The following is a 12,691-nucleotide window of genomic DNA, read 5'->3' as shown; positions in this document are numbered from 1 at the left end:
ACCTCCTTATTTTATAGGTAAGAATACATGACTCAGAAGAACTTGGAATGCTTGGTTCATGAACACCAGGAAGAACAAGACCTAAAATTTGGTCAAATGTTTTTTTTTGTTTGTTTGTTTGTTTTTAAGTTAAACCTTGCTCTCCTTTTTGTATTACAGGACTTTGGTTATTTCCATTGTTTCATGGAGCTAAAAATTTTAATTCATTTAAAAAAAACACTACAGATAACTCATGAATGTGATTGGTAATAGGTATTAGCATTGGCAAATCAGGCTAACAATGGTCTTTTCAGTTACTGAGTTGGCATATTCCAGGATTTGTTTTCCTCTGCATTTCCAGTCATTCTTAATACTACTGTTTTTGATGCGTGTGACTGTTCATATTTAAAATCATTTTCTATTTCTAAGTCAGATCTAGTTGACCAATTTCCATCTTTCATGACCTTGTTTTATTTTGTGGTGTCCAAAACTCTTCTGGGTGAAATGCTACAGTTTAAGAATATAAAACCCTCTAGGGAAGTTCTAAACATGATGAAAATCAAATAACTACTCCCTTTATCTTTGTTAATATCAATATTAAATTATCTAACATCTTTGCTTGGCAAAACCAGGAAGTACTCTGCTACCAGACCCGATTAAGTTTTAATTCCAGTTATATTTAGGGAGTATCCCACATGCTGGTTGTCCTTTGTTCAAATCTGAGGCAAAGTTCAGTGCCATTTATTTTTTGATGACCTTCTTGCCACAAATTAAAATTCCCCTTACACTCAATTCCTTTTGTCTCTGTAAATATGTACCCTTGTTGTGGCAGAATCCTAAAGAATTAGGAGGTGTAATTATACATGCATTGCTTATTAGGTGATTTAAGTTTTCTATCTCTTTATCAGTGTGCTTTGAATTTAAGTGGTGTGTGTGTGTGAGAGAGTGTGTGGGGGAGGAGGAAGGGAGTAAGGTGAGGGATGGGAGAGGAAAGAAAAGAGAAGAGAAAGATATTTTCTCTGTTGGTCTTCCTGTTTGTTTTCTTCTAGATTCAGACCGGAGGCCACTTAGTCACCTGAAGAGTCAGTCATGCTTCAACAGTGCTTTTGGTACTGAGGTTTCTTTTTAAGGAACCCAAAGCCATTGACTTAGTATCAGTTTAGCATCTCTTTATCTTTCCTAATGGTCCAGCTCTGACCATACGTTCTCATTTGTTCCCCCTGAGCCTTGGGTAAATCATCTAACTTATCTGAGCCTCTGTTTCCTTATATATGAAATGTGGTTAAGAATACCTAACTCATAGCATTGATGTGAGGATTAAATGAGATGGTAGCTCTAAAATGCTTAGCACATAACACTCACTCATTATATAATTATCAACTCTTCACCTTTAAAATTTCCCTCTTTGAGATTGCCAGTTACACGGAGTATAGATAACCAAGAGCAGCTTGTATTATACACCCTACATTTCCTACTACATCATGCAAAGAATGGAAATCTAACAGGGCCAAATCCTCAAACAGAAGGGATGCATCTCTGGTGGAATTAATTAGTCAAATTAATTAGTCAAATGGAAGGATCTCATGGAGTGTTTGTTAGCTTCTTCATGACTTCCAACATTATTCCACATAAGGAATTTACCTGTTTTGTGTTTGGCCATGACTGCTGGGCTTTGGGAAACTTGAATTTTTGATTATCAGGATGACTACCCATTCATTCTTCCTTTCCTTTATGGACTTTATTAAGGCTCTCTTTCCTGTTAGTGCTGCCCTATCTTGTGAATATACCAAATAATTTGAAATATGGCACTTTTGTTGAAATTGCCTTATATTTGCATATATTTACTAAAAATCCTTTAATTATAATTTATGAGTAAACTAAATTAAAATTATATTTCTGCATTTAAGGTTTGGAAATTTGGAATGCCATAGTTCCAATGCATTGGTTTATATACTTTGGTAAATGTGTATTGCTAAAAATGAACTAATTAAGCACTCACATTTCTGAAATGTGATTCCATAGTTCTTTGCTTCTTTAAAAAATCATATTTTAGTATTTAAAAATAAATTGGGAAGATACAGAATATCTGTCTTATTATTTGCGGGGGCTAGTTAGGTAAGCTTGGGGGCAATTAACAGAGATACTGCTGTGAGAATTTAGATAGTATTATTTGTGAAAAAGTGTATTGTAAGCTATAGAGTATTATTTATTATGAGGAATCATAATCATTATTGCCAAAAGAAAAATGGACAAACCACACTTGAAGTCACTTATAAATGACTAAAGGAATTTTAAAGGAAGAGTATTGTGTTCCACGAGTTTTATGGTGTTTGGATTCAAGGTTTGACAAGATGATCTTTATGGTAATCAACCTTGAGATTCTCTGAAAACACAAGCAATAATTCAAAAATAACAAAAATATTAACACAACCATGGCTCTCCCTGTTCTTACCATATACAGAGGGCACAGTTTTGTCCTATATGTTAACTGATGAGAGCTGGATTCAGATTTGTTAGAAATTGCTCCTGTAATGACATCTGATATTGGTTAAGCATCACTTTTATACTCTGAGAGAGTCAGGGCTGTCTTTCCCTGACATTTACAATGAGCCTACTTTCCAATGATGTACTTTATAATACGATCTGTTTTATCATTTAAACTAATAAGCTTTATGGAAAACCTAAATGGGATGTTATTTCTCTAAAAAAAAAAAAGCACTTTAAAGAGTCAAAGACAGCCAAGTTAGACTTTTAGAAGTCATATCTATAGAAAAGTAAAGTGTGTGCCTTTCCCTGCTGTTTTTCCATAAAAAAGGATTCTGATGCTGTAGATCACAGAAACATTTATGACTCAGAGAATTATTGTCATCCCAAACTCCCCTTTCCTGTGTTTGTTAGTGTGGTGATGCTTGATGGTAAGAAAGGGACTGGCATTTGGAAGAGGTATAACACCAATGCAGTGGCTTGTGGTGGCTCTTTTATTAAAAGTCCTTGTATTCCTTTCCAGAGACTCCCTAATTAGCTCAGGCTCTGGCCCAGAGGACTGCATGGCTGTATTTAACCACCTGGGAAGTGGCTCTGGAAAGATGCTGGCTCAGCGTAAGCAACTGGGTTGTATCCTGGCTGCCTTTTGGGTGAGAGTTTTATTTTTAACTCGCCTCTCTTTCAGATGATTGCTGAAGTCTGATCGTAGTGAGGAGAGCTCCCTTTCATTTTTAGACAATTTCCCCCCTATTTAGTGGAGTTCATAACTCTTTTCTTCTTGTATTTTGCCACTAGGAGAAGGGAATAAAATGTTAGACTTACCTAGAAAATGTTATATACATAATACTAAAGATTTGCTATATATTTTTCCTCTCTGGAGATTTTGGAGGAACAACTCTCTAATCTTTTCTTTTGGTCTCCTATCATGCAGTGATATAATAAATAAAATAAAGTAAAATAAAATAAGCAGTTCATTTGCAATCTTCAGTATGGTAAAGTGACACTGTAGAAAATGACACAGCCTTGCCTACTTATAGTGCTTACTGTAATATAAAGCAGACTGAAATGAAGATCACAGAGGAGTATTCGTAGTGTCCTTTGAGAGCTCAGAGTACTTAAAAGGGGATCAGGGAGTGCTCCCTAGAAAATGTGGTATTTATGTAGGGCTTTAAAGATGAAAAGACTTTATAGGCCAAGAGGAGGCTGGGGGCATTTCCTAGTCAGTGAACTGAGTGGAAAAAGACAGGAGTCTTAAGAATGCTTGATGGGTTGCTGGAGTAGAAACAGACCATTATTAATGAGTGTCGGGTACATGGTTGTGTGTACTAGGAGACAAAACTAAAGAGATATGTTGGAGCAGGAGCCAGGAGGGTCTTAGTCTGGGAAATCTAGATCTCTTCCCACAGAGTTTGGAACCAGTTGAATTATTTTTTTCTTTAAAACACATAACAGACCTTTTCCTTGAATTATTTTGGAGTCATGTGTTTTTTTTTAATTTTTAAATTATTATTATTATTATTATTATTATTATTATTATTAAAGAGAGAGAGAGAGAGAATGTGTGAGCAGGAGAGGGGCAGAGGGAGAGAGATAAAAAATTGTAAGCAGGCTCCATGCTCAGCTGGAGCCCAGTGTAGAGCTCGATCCCATGACCCTGGGATCACGACCTGAGCCAAAGTTATAGGCTCAGAGTTAGAGGCTTAACTGACTGAGCTATCCAAGGGTCTCAGAGTCATGCTCTTGTTTTCAGAGAAACATATTTTGGTGAAACAGAAATCATTTGGAAAATAAGTTCATGATGCCATTTGTCTTATTTAATCATTTAAACCTGATCAAATGAGATAATACACAAGGAGACACTTTGAAAAGGATAGTATCTATTACAAATTGGAGATTCTTCTATTCTGAAGGAAAGCCTTGACCTTTATATTATCATATCTACCTTTATTTAAAACTTAGCAATACCTTTCTTTCCTTTTATTCCATGCCTTCCACCTTCAATTAAATGATAAAGACAATATAATAACATTATGGAAAGTTTAGAAACAGAGAGGAAAACATACCCATGAGTCCTTTCCTCTCATAGAACTACTGCTATCACTCTCGCCAGGAATTAGGGCAAAGTTGGACTTGTGTGGTTTTGCCAGCCTGGCATTCATTGGTTTTTTGTTTGTTTGTTTGTTTGTTTTTTTTCCTTATGTAGCACTCTGATTTTCCCTGGAGAAACAAACTACTCTTGGGCCATGGAGTTAGTATAGAACTGACTTACGCTACATCTTGAAGGATCCTGACTAGCCAACTCAACAGTTGCATTATCCTGCCTATTATGTTTGGCTTAGAGATGGGCAGGTGTTCATGCCGGGTCAGCCATTCAGAACCACAGATTCAATTCTGTGACTTTTGCTAGAACTTTTAGAAAAGAAGCATTTCTACTGGGGTTGCTGAGAAAATAGAATATAAGCCTAATGCTGCTGGTAGCCATTTTGCTATCACTTAGGTAAGAATGAAGCCAACTGGCAGAAAAAGCAGAACCAAGAGCCAGAGAGAGATTACCAATGATCTTGACTAAGTACCAGCCATGCTAGAAATTGGCATTATACTCTGGATTTTCTTTTAGTTATGTCTGCCCAGATAGATAGATAGATAGATAGATATATAAAGAATAGATAGATAAGAATAGATAGATAAAAATAGATAGATAAGAATGGATAGGTAAGAGTAGATAGATAAGAATAGATAATAAGAATAGACAGATAATAAGGATAGATAGATAGGTAAGGATAGATAGATAGATAATTTCCTTTGGCTATTTTGAACTGTGTTTCTGTTACTGATGAATGCAATTAAAGAAATACTCTAGGTGTTAGGGTTCAAACTCAAAGGAAGAAGCCTGTTCATGGGAACTGAAAAGGTTTGGGAAGTCATAATGTTAGAGATGGCATTTTTAATGAACTTTGAAGAATGGGTTTGGATTGGGCTCAGCTCTCTCCTTCATGCTCTGGGGGTTCTGCTGAGCAGTGTGCTTCAGCCTACCTGGCCAAGGAAGGGGCATTTCTAGGTACCCTTGAGGTCAGCTTTTAGAAAAGGTGGGCAGCCACCCCAGCTTTCAACTGTATGCCTGGGATGAGACAAGGCACAGACATGCTTTTGGTTACAACAGCTCTGAGTGTACAGAGAGAGGATTGGAGATGTGGTCAATTTTGGCCATTTTGAGAAAAAGAGGTGCAGATCATGTCATATGCGTGGTTTTCTCCCTTTTGTTCTTATCCCGAATATTTTTCCTGATCGAATCTGCCTAAAATGAACATCAAGGACAGCCTTATTTGTGGACTTATTGTGTACTTTTAGGACCAAAGAGCCGAAGCATCTCCTGTCCTTTCCACCTGTCTCTCTGTATTAGTGCTCAGGTGCCAGCAGCACAGACACTAATTGTGGGGCCTTTGGGAGAAGTGTATATGTGGCACCAAGGTGGTTCTTCTACTACACACTGGAAGGGGGAAGAGACATGAAAGTGGACAGATTTTCCAAGCAAACTTGAGCTCTGATGTCCTTCACGCTGCTGACTCTGGCATTGCTCTTGCTGTTGAGCTGTGATTGCAATCATGATCTCGGCAGGCATATCACAGCTTTAGTTATATTGCAGATGGTTGACACCTAAGCCAACAGAAAATGTGCATAATCCTGGGCTAACAGATCCTTACAAATCCTTCACAGACAGCAGGACGTGCAATCCATGCCCAGCCTGTTTAAATTTCTGCAAATTCCAAACTGGTTAGACAGCTAAGGATTAGAGGCAGGCATTTTAAGTAATAATAAAAAGGTAGACTGATTATATATTGTAGCAGCTTTGCATTTTTAATCTTAATACATCTCTTTCTTCCCTCTACTTATTTGTCCTCTTATCTAGCTGTGAATCCCAAACCAAGTGTTACTACTCTAGTAAGTCCTAGTTAGAATGTTTCTCTTTCCCTCTCCCCAGCTCCTTCTGTCTGTCTCTCTCTCCCTCTCTCCCTCCCTCTCTCCCTCTCTCCCTTCCTCCCTCCCTCCCTCCCTCCTCTCTCCCCATCCATTCCTCCATTTTTTGCAAGTTAATAGCTCTTCCCTTATGAGAAAATCACATAAAGGCAAACACAAAAGCAATCAACATGGGCTGGTAAAGTGGGAATATCACTGGCCCGGGAATGTTGAAACGTATTTTTCTCCTGGCTTTGTCTGTGGACCCTAGTGTTCCAATCTGTAAAATGTCAAACTAGGATCACTGTATTAGTTTCCTTTTGCTGCCATAATAAATGATCAAAAACTTAGTGGCTTAAACAATATGAATGTATTACCACACAGTTTTGTAAGTCAGGAGCCCAATATGAATCTCACTGGGCTAAAATCAAGCTGTCAGCAGGGATGTTACTAGTTTTTTGTTCTTGTTTTTTCTCCTGTAGGCTCCAGGGAAGAATCTGTTACCTTGCCTTTCTAGAGGCCACTGTGTTCCTTGGCTTATGACTCCTTTCTTCCATCTTCAGAGTCAGCAATGGCAGATCAAGTCCTCATATCATATCTTTCTGATCTACTCTTCTGCCTTACTCATGTATTTTAAAGAACTGGTCTGATTAGGTTGAGCCCACCAGATTGATGATCCAGGATAATCCCCCCCTCTCAGGGTCCTTAACCTTAATCATAGCTGCAAAGTCCCTTTCGTTGTGCAAGGTAACATATTCACAGGTTGTGGGGATTAGGGTATGGACATCTTTGACGGGTGGTGTGTTATTCATCTGCCTTCTGAAAGTCCCTTTCAATATGGTATGGAAGCTTACTTTTTTCCCAGTAGTGTTTCGTAAATCAAGAATATGGTCTAGAGTTAACTCAGATTCGACTCAGTCTTTGATAAGCAGGGCTGCACGCTGGTAATTGATAGGCCAAGTTAGGCTTATAGTCATTCAGATTGGCCGACTTATTTTAAAAATGTTTGCTTAACTGAAAAATTTTAAATTGGGAGATGTCACATAAGCACACAAATATCTGGTTTCTCTTGAAGAAACAACAAAACAACAAAAAGGAGAATTTAATAACACTAGGGAGTGTCTACCAATTGCTGTCCTGATGGGATTTTTAAAAAATGTTTGTTTATTTTTGAAGGAGGGAAAGATAGAGCATGAGCTGGGTAGGGATAGAGAGAGAGGGAGACACAGAATCTGAACCAAGCTCCAGGCTCTGAGCTGTCAGCGCAAAACCTGCTGTGGAACTCAAACTCACAAACCCGAGATCATGATCTGAGCCAAACTCAGATGCCTCACTGACTGAGCCACCCAGGCGCCCCCTTGACAGGATTTTTGTAGTTGCTTATTTATATTATCTGCTTGGTCCCTGTATAAACATTTGAATTTTTAAGCTTCTGTATCCCTAAGAAGGGGATATTCTTATCCCTTCTGTAACTTCATCCTTACTATAAAATGGACTTTACCCTGATGACTAGGAGTACTAAGAGTTCCTGAGTCATTAATTATGCTTTGTTTATTAATTATTGAGCTAGAAAACAGATTACTGTATTTTATCTTTTTTTCCTGATTTCAAAAACAATACATATGGTATTTGAGAAAATTTTCCAACTCATTACAACTATACCCATTCTTTTGAGCAAGACAGTTAATTGAGGTTTTCAATATTTATTTTAATGTTTGTTTATTTTGAGGGGTGGAGAGAGAGAATGTGTACATGAGTAGGGGAGGGGCAGAGAGAGAGGGAGAGAGAGAATCTTAAGCAGGTTCTGCTATGTCAGTGCACAGCCACACTCAGGGCTCATTCTCATGATCCACAAGATCATGACCTGTGCTTAAATCAAGAGTCAGACACTTAACTAACTGAGCCACTCAGGCCTCTCAAGGTTTTCAGTATTTTTGACTTCCTTCTTTTTGTAAAAAAAGAAATAAGGAAATAGGTGATAATTCTTTGTTTCTAGGTAGTATATCATAGTTTGTTTTGATAGCCTTCTTTTTGAAAATGTTTTCCAGCTGTCCTAAGTGCAAGTGATACTTGTATAATCTGAAAAAATGTAATGGAAATTATTTATTTAAAGAACATCCTTTTGCCACTAGGTTTTGTGCTACCACTATGAAGCTCTAGGCAAGAGAGTTGAATGGAAAATTATTCATTGCTTGATATTTTGAGACTTGCAATTCCCTTCCTAGATTATTCAGAGTCATTTATAAACAAAAGGCAAGGTACTGAGATTTGTTGATTGAAAAAAATAAACAAAAACCAGTCCATAGTCCAAAAAAGTCACATATCCCACATCTAATCCAAATATTACTTTGTTGAAAAGGCAGGAACATGTAAATAACTCATGTCTGATATTTTCATGTGACGTTAAATGGTCATACCATTTTAAATAACTGCAGATTTCCGGAAAGCTTTTTGCCTTAGTACTATATAGGTCAAACATGGTGATATTAATTTAAATTAAGAAAATATGGGAATAATATAAAGAAATTTTGCTAGAGATAGGCAAGACTCGTCCTCAACCTGTGATCCCATTTTGAAGAGAATATAAGAGATGGAAAGCAAACCATAAATTAGTTACATAAATTGAACTTATGTCTTAAAACCTTTTTAACGGTGCCTTTTTTTTTCTTTTTTCACACTACAACTCATGGGACATATAAAAGTTAGCTGGATTTTTAAAAAATTGAAAACCTTTCTGAAAAAGTGCAAATAAAGTCTAATTGGTGATGAATTACTTTGAAAGTCACATGATCTAAATCAAATGTTCCCAAATTATGATTTCAGAAGTGCAATGAGTCAGTGGAAAAGTTGGCATTTTAGATAAGATTGTACTATGAACACTTTTGTTTTAGGGTGCATTTTTGTGTTTAAATATAAAGATACAGGAGTGCAATTTGAGATTGTTGAGTGCCTGACTATTCACCAAATCAAGCAATTTGCAGTTTTTCCTCTTGGAAGTAGACTTCCTTGCTTTGGTATGGTTTCCCAGTGTATCTGATGAAAAAACAGATTTTCTCCTCCATTGAAGGGGTAGGCTGGGTGTATATAACAAATTGGGAAGAAAGTGGTTTGATGGAAACTGCTTGAGGTTGTAACTTTCAATTTTCCTAGTTTTCATTCTCTTCCTGAGACCTCTGAGTTCATTGTATCTGTAAAAAAAAAAAAAGGCAAAAAGGCAGGCTGGTAATGAGCTTGGCTGTGTTCATTCCCTACTGTTGCCACTCAGGGTTTTATTTTTCAATATTTGAAAGTTCAGTAGTTTCCTAAGTGTGAATATATTTAGGGATTACTTTATTTTTTTTTATTTTATGATAAAGATAATGTGGGCAGGTTGTACAAATGTTTTTCAACAGCTCACAGTGTGTGTGTATGTGTGGGAGTGTGTGTGTGTGTGTGTGTGTGTGTGTGTGTGTGTGCGCGCGCGCGCGCGTGCGTGCATGCATGCATGTGCCTGCACATTAGAAGGGGAATCCAAAAATGGCTGCAGAATTATTATTTGCTACTTTTTTGTTGACTTTTTAGGGGATTTGTTTGTCCACAGATGACCCTTATGTAGCCCAAGGAGAAGAGAAGAAACTAGGAGAAGGAGACAAAAGCTCATGCAAATGCTATCTGTGTCTCAACTCTATGTCAAGCCTCTTTGAATCCCTTGATCCTCTCAGCAAGTCTGCAGGCCCCAGAGGGGCAGTTGGGTGCTTCTGGTTTTTCTCCATACCACATGTAGGCTCTGGGACTGTGTTGCTCTCACAGACCTTTTCTCTGCATGTACCTTCTCTCCCTCGGTCTATAGCCATTTTTCTCTACTACACCCTTGCTTTTGGTGGAATATATTCTGAAAGTTTGCCTTGTCCCAGGAGTCCAGGTGGAAGCAGGAATAAAGTCCCTTCTACGCTTACATACTCAAAGTGTAGGTAAGGGAAAAAATGTGTGTTTTTAAAAAATTTTTTTAATGTTTATTATTTTTGGAGAGAGAGAGAGACAGAGTGCAAGCAGGAGAGGGTCAGAGAGAGAGGGAGACACAGAATCTGAAGCAGGCTCCAGTCTCTGAGCTGCCAGCACAGAGCCTGATGTGGGGCTCAAACTCATGAACAATGAGATAATGACCTGAGCCGAAGTCAGACGCTTAACTGACTGAGCCACTAGGCGCCCCCAGAATGTTTTTTTGTTGTTGTTGGTTGGTTGATTTTTGGGAGAGATTGACAGAGAGAGAGAGAGAGAGAGAGAGAGAGAGAGAGAGAGAGAGAATCTCAAGCAGGCTCCACACCCAGTGCAGAGCTGGATTTGGGGCTCAGTTTCAACTGTGAGATCACAAGCTGAACTGAAATCAAGAGTCAGAAGCTTAACTGACTGAGCCATTCAGGCTTCCCAGGAAGGATATTTCAACTACCCATTCTCCCATTCCAGGAATGAAACCCCAGGTCTATGGGGATGTGTGGGAGGATGTGAAAGAAGCCTTCACTTAAATCTAATGCTCTTTTGTTTCTCTCACCTCCTTAATTAAGCTTTTGAATGGTTTTGAAGGCTTTCTTTTGTAGTGGAAGGTTCCTCTTGCATTGTGTCCTATATGTTTCTTACTCTATTGCTTACAGGAAAAAACCAGATGCCTTGATTTAGTCAATGTCTGGTTTTTAATATAAAGAGAAGCTTCTGTGACTTAGAAAAGCTTTTTCCCCCCCCTTCCTTATTATATGGCTCTTACAGCTGATACCTATTGCTTTCATGACTGTTACATTTTTTATTACTTAACAAAGTCAAGGTTGGGCAATGACTTCTTTATTTTCTGCCCTCCAGCTGTGGATGTTTAGCCTCAGTGGCTAGAGGATCACATGGTCAACAAAATTTAGACAGGATGAAAATGTAGCAGACAATATTCGAAATGTTAGCCCATCAAGTCAATATTGCTAAAATCAAGAGCCATAATAATGCCACCACCACAGTTCACATTTGTGTGTCAATTTGCATCTTCCAGACCATTTTCTGATGAAATACTGAATACCTTCCACAACTTGTCAAGGTAGCTTTTTAAAATTCCCTTTTTGTATGAGGGGATTAAGACTCAGAGGGATCAAGAGGCTATCCCAAGCACACGTGTGTCAAGAATTTAAATTCTAGACTGGAACTGAGGCATTCTGATTCCATGTACTCTTTGCACTTCATCAGTCTTGGTTTCTGAATCAATAAGTCTTGTGGTGACTTGTTTGGGTCACTAAATTCAGCTTGATGCTTTTCTAGGTCTAGTGGGCCACTGCTTTTCTGTTCTTGATGTACTCCCTCTATGTTGAAACGTGCACTTTTAATTTTAGTCTGATTGTTGGCTGCTCTCTCCAATTCATGTCTTGCTTTGCCTACAACAAATCTAAGCCAGTCCTCTCCCACAGTTAGCATTTCAGAGCTCCATCTAGGTTTCTCACTCATCTCATCCTCCTCTGCTTGTTTAATGTAGATTATAATCAGATTTCCTGGATGATTAATGTAGTAAGTAGTGAACATCTCCACTTTCCCAAATCCTGAATTATAATTTTACAACCTAATATTGAATTTAATATGGTTTTACCTAGAAATCTTTATTGGTGTTTTGGGGTCTGCTGATTTTAGTCTAACATAGAGTTGAAGAGTTGAATTAATGGATTTTCTCATTGTGGGGAACATCAAGGACATATTAGCTCAGAGGAGACTGGGCCAAATGTGGAAATTGTAGAACACATGTTCCTAAGTGCTGTATCTTTCATGCAATGAATGTTGCACAGTGAATTAATTAGTTGGCCTTGATTCTGGTGCCACTTCTGCTGCTGACTCATTGTTTTCAACATCTAGGCAATGGGGCAGTGCAGAATATTTGTCTTTGTGCCATGTACTTTTTATTGTTTTACTATTTACATATGATCCATTTAAGTAGCAGGATGGAAGTTCATGCTTAAAACACAAAGTCAATTCATAGACATGGCCTGAAATCAATGTATGTGATATATACTTAAAGCTCATTAGCTTCTAGGGACTCATTAGCCCTGAAAAAATTGGTTGAACTTAACCAAAAATGAAATGTGTGTTAAAAAATATGTAATTAAAAAAAACAGTGGGTCTGTGATCTATAGAATTAGTGCTGTACTTCCTTTGATTACTGTTGTGTTTGTCCTTATTCTCATGTCATAAAGAGTTATGAAAATGTCAAGATTTGGGGGCTGCTGTCTAACCACAACATAACCACATCTCTTAGAGACTTGTGAAATATCTTCAA

At 37.9% G+C, this 12,691-nt stretch overlaps 1 long non-coding RNA gene across 1 annotated transcript in view; it reads left to right on the top strand.

Moving 5' to 3' along the window:
• The window catches only part of LOC125160985 (uncharacterized), a 56,766-nt gene extending 53,648 nt beyond the window's left edge, over positions 1–3,118 (top strand). Inside the window, exon 4 of the long non-coding RNA XR_007150425.1 lies at positions 2,987–3,118. This is a non-coding gene — a long non-coding RNA (uncharacterized LOC125160985). The remainder of the gene's footprint in view (positions 1–2,986) is intronic.
• The last annotated feature ends 9,573 nt before the right edge of the window (positions 3,119–12,691 follow it).

This window comes from Prionailurus viverrinus, chromosome A2, assembly GCF_022837055.1.
Source record: "Prionailurus viverrinus isolate Anna chromosome A2, UM_Priviv_1.0, whole genome shotgun sequence".
Classification (NCBI taxonomy): Eukaryota; Metazoa; Chordata; class Mammalia; order Carnivora; family Felidae; genus Prionailurus; species Prionailurus viverrinus.
The sequence above is the reverse complement of the archived record's forward strand: the minus strand, read 5'-3'. Positions and strand labels throughout refer to the sequence as shown.